This window comes from Thunnus albacares, chromosome 12 (genome assembly GCF_914725855.1).
Source record: "Thunnus albacares chromosome 12, fThuAlb1.1, whole genome shotgun sequence".
Lineage (NCBI taxonomy): Eukaryota > Metazoa > Chordata > Actinopteri > Scombriformes > Scombridae > Thunnus > Thunnus albacares.
Window position 1 is genome coordinate 10,484,470 of NC_058117.1, and position 3,977 is coordinate 10,488,446.

A 3,977-nucleotide genomic window follows, 5' to 3' on the forward strand; every position below is an offset into this window, starting at 1 on the left:
AGAAAGACAGACTACACCTTACCATGGATTTTAACGAGACCATGTAATTCATAAGTCTACCCAACAAGGCCTCTGCCATTTTTATTACATGGACAATGCTCAATTTATGAACAAGGAACTAGCGTTGTTGTGCACAACAATAAATATTTGAGACATTGCGCCATAAGCACAGAGAGTGCCCAGTCACTGAGACATATGGCTTGTGATGACTGTGTCCCTGTGGGTTATGTAATGCTGCAGTAAGTCTTCTCACTGAGGTGTGACATGTCATGCACTGGCCCCAGTGGAGAAGAGTTAAGTGCTTGTCCTGTGGTTTCTTCATAGCAGCTCCTCCTAATCTCGCTGGCTGGGCAACTCAAAAGTAAACTCTGACTCTTATTTAATATGACAGCACATGTTTGCAGCTCTGGTTGTCAGCATGTTTACACAACATATGCATGATACTTTTGGTTCTCTTACAGTATGAAGCATGGTCATCAGTGCTGTTGATAGTCCTGATCCAATTTCTGAAATGCATTTTGAGATTTTACTTTTGTTTTCTGTGCTTTAAAGTTATGAGAGAAAATACATATGAAATGCAGTTTTAAAAGTCACTAAGTCCATTTTCTCAAGTACTGTACTTGGTACATTTTTGAGCCAATGTACTTAACTTGAGTATTTCCATTTTCTGCTGATACTTACCTATATATTTAAGAGGGAACCATTGTAGTTTCTACTCCATTTATTTGACAGTTGTAGTTACTATAGTAGTTAGTTTGCATATTAAGATTTTAAATGCCAAACATGTGGTGAGTTTATGAAATCTGATGCATTGGTAAATCGTAAACTACTCAACAGCGGGCTAAATATAAATGCTAAAATTAACTCCACATCGACCGGGATTACATTAGAGGAGACCTCCAATGAGTTGACATATAAAGGTCAGTTTACTAGTGATGGAGAGTACTTTTCAGCTTGGGAAAACAGTTGTATATGGTTTTATTTATTTACCAGGCAGAAGGGGAAAAGACAGTGGTTTCATTATGGGAAATGTAGGATCATGCATTTTTGTAGCTTGACCTATAGCCTACTAGTAGGAATAAAAAGTAGTATCAGTAGTATCAAAGTATGTCAGCTTCTGCTGCATCAATTTTGACCATTCTTTTTCTAATATGTCTCTTACAAGTGCACCAATGTTTTGGAAGTGCAATACTAAATCACCCAAGGACTCCTTGTTTACATATTCAAGCATCAATATGAATATGGTGTCCAATAACAGAACACTATTAATGAGTACTAATGAGCACTTTTACTTTTACTACTGTACTACCTAGTACAATAATGACTATAGGACTGTTACTTGGAATGGAGTATTCTTTTTTTTGAGTGTTATTTTATCGACATATTTTTTAATGCAGATATATAAACCACACAAAAATGAATGCACAAAACCTAACTTCAACATACACACACATGCACTCTCTCACACACACACACACACACCAGAGGAGAGGGATAGAAATAACTGAGAGAACCATGTATAAAGGACACAAAACATCATAACAGTATATGCTGTATATTATTGACAAGTTTTTCTAAGATTTAACTAAAATCTTACAAAAGCTAATCAATAATCAAATGCATCACTTTCTATCTGAGCATTGCATTTTAACCCCCATCAGCCTGGTTTCAGACCTGGACACAGCACCTTGACAGCAGCATGTAAGGTAGTAAATTATATAATTTGTTCTCTGGATAGGAAGGAGTGTTGTATTGTCCTGTTAATTGATTTGTCAAAAGCATTGGATTATACTCTTCTTTTGGATAAACTTAGATCAAGTGGTTTTAACACAAATGCATGTAACTGGTCTCACAATTATCTTATTGGCAGGACTCAAAAAATAGTTGTGGACAGTCATCAATCTGGCTTCCTTTGCAATTATAAAAGGGGTTCCACAGGGCTCAATACTAGGTCCTATCCTGTTTACATTGTATAAAAATGACCTGGGCTCAATGGTTAGTAACAAGTCTATTCATTATTATGCTGATGACACAATACTTTACACATTGGCGCCCTCTATTAACAAAGCTTTGTCTAATTTAAAGGTTCTATATGTAAGAATTGTGAAGCTATTTACATGTATTAATCGTTTTTATTCCCAATGAGTGAATAGGTTGAAACATAATGTAAAAAATGAGACCTTCTCGACTTTCTCAGTTGTCTGTTAGAGCCTTTGGACTGATTTCCATGGGAAGGACCCAGGCCGGATTTTCAGCAAAAATCCAAAGGATGTGACGTTTTTGCGCGTTCCTGAGTGCCTCACCTCTCTCCCAGTAACGCCAACAAACAACCAGTATAACCACCAACAACACAACAAAAACTGTGTTATCCAAGTAGAAACACTGATATTAGCTCTCCAGTTAATGAGACAACTAGCTGCCTCTGTCGACCACAACACATTTCACAACAAAATACCTCCACAATGACAAGTCGCCCACTCCAGAGCACACACAGCTAAAACAACATTATTTCCTCAAAAAGGGGAAGAAAATAAGCTCCAGAGTGACAGCAGAACATAGCTTACCCCTTTTGATTTTTCTGTTGGTAGTCCAAAGGTGGTAATAAGCACACATTTCACAACAAAACCGCAGCACGTTGATCCCCGAAATAAGCATTGCCTCTCTTTTAGCAGTAGGTTATAGATTCTACTGGCAACATTTTTATCAGTGCTTGACTATGCAAATGTAATTTACATACATGCAGCTGCCCATACGCTCAAACCCCTTGATGCTGTGTATCACAGTTCTCTTTATTTATTACAGGTGTACAGTTTTAGAACCCATCACTGTATCTTTTATGAGAAGGTCGGGTGGACATCACTTACCACTCGAAGGGAACAACAATGCCTCTTTTTTAATTTATAAAGCCATCCTAAATAAGCTACCGTTTTATTTATCATCACTTTTAAGACTTGGAAATATGGGATACCACAATCATTCTCAAGAATGCATTACCTTGGATATCCCATATATGAACACAGAACTGCATTCACCTATTATAGTCCTCATAGGTGGAATAAGCTTCAGGACTCCCTTAAATTAGACTTTTTATTCCTTGAACATTTTAAGATTTTGTTGAATGACATTTTATATAATGAATGCTCTTGTTTTTCTTAAATGTGACTGCTTTGTGTAATATACTTATTTCACTGTCTTTTTCTTGGTGGGTTTTTTTTGTATTTTGTAAGTCATTTGTCTTGTGTTTGTGTGGTATCTATGCTTTTTATATGATTGATCTATCATATACAAAGCATAGATACAACACAAACACAAGACAAATTGTTAATTGTGATTGTTAATTACAACCTGTCAAAAAATAAGATTATGCAAAAACAAAACAAAGGGAAAAACCCAGTGTAGATACAAATATGGTTAAATTGAGTCCAGACATTGCAAAAAGGAACCCCAAGATTCTTCCCATAAGCTGTTAAATCGCAATTTCTCCATGTGGATAACCAAAACAAGTTCATGGAACCAGTTTCTGAAGCTCAGTGGAGTTGGTGTCTTCTAGTCTCTGAGAATAAGTTTTTTTAGATAGTACCATCCCCATCAACAGAGCTGTTTGTATGTGTGAATGGAGAGTTTAATTAAGAGCCCTCTGAGCACCCAAAGAGAGCACCCAAGTCCCTGTGATTGAAATGGAGTATTTTTACATATACAGATATTGATACTTTTACTCAAGTGGAGGCTGTGTTTTCAGCCTATGAAAGAATTTATCAGCTGCATTAGAGGATTTTTTGTGTCTGCATATCTGATACATGTTTGCATGTGTCCCCACAATGTTTTTACGTTATTAGTATGAAGTATGGCCGGCCTATATGAGGTTTTGGATCACGGGTGTGTGCTAACTGTCCGGGCTGAACTAAGAGCAGCTCCGCGGCAGCGGCAGCGGCAACGGTAGCGGCAGCGGCAGCGTCAGCGGCATAGCTCCTCTCTGG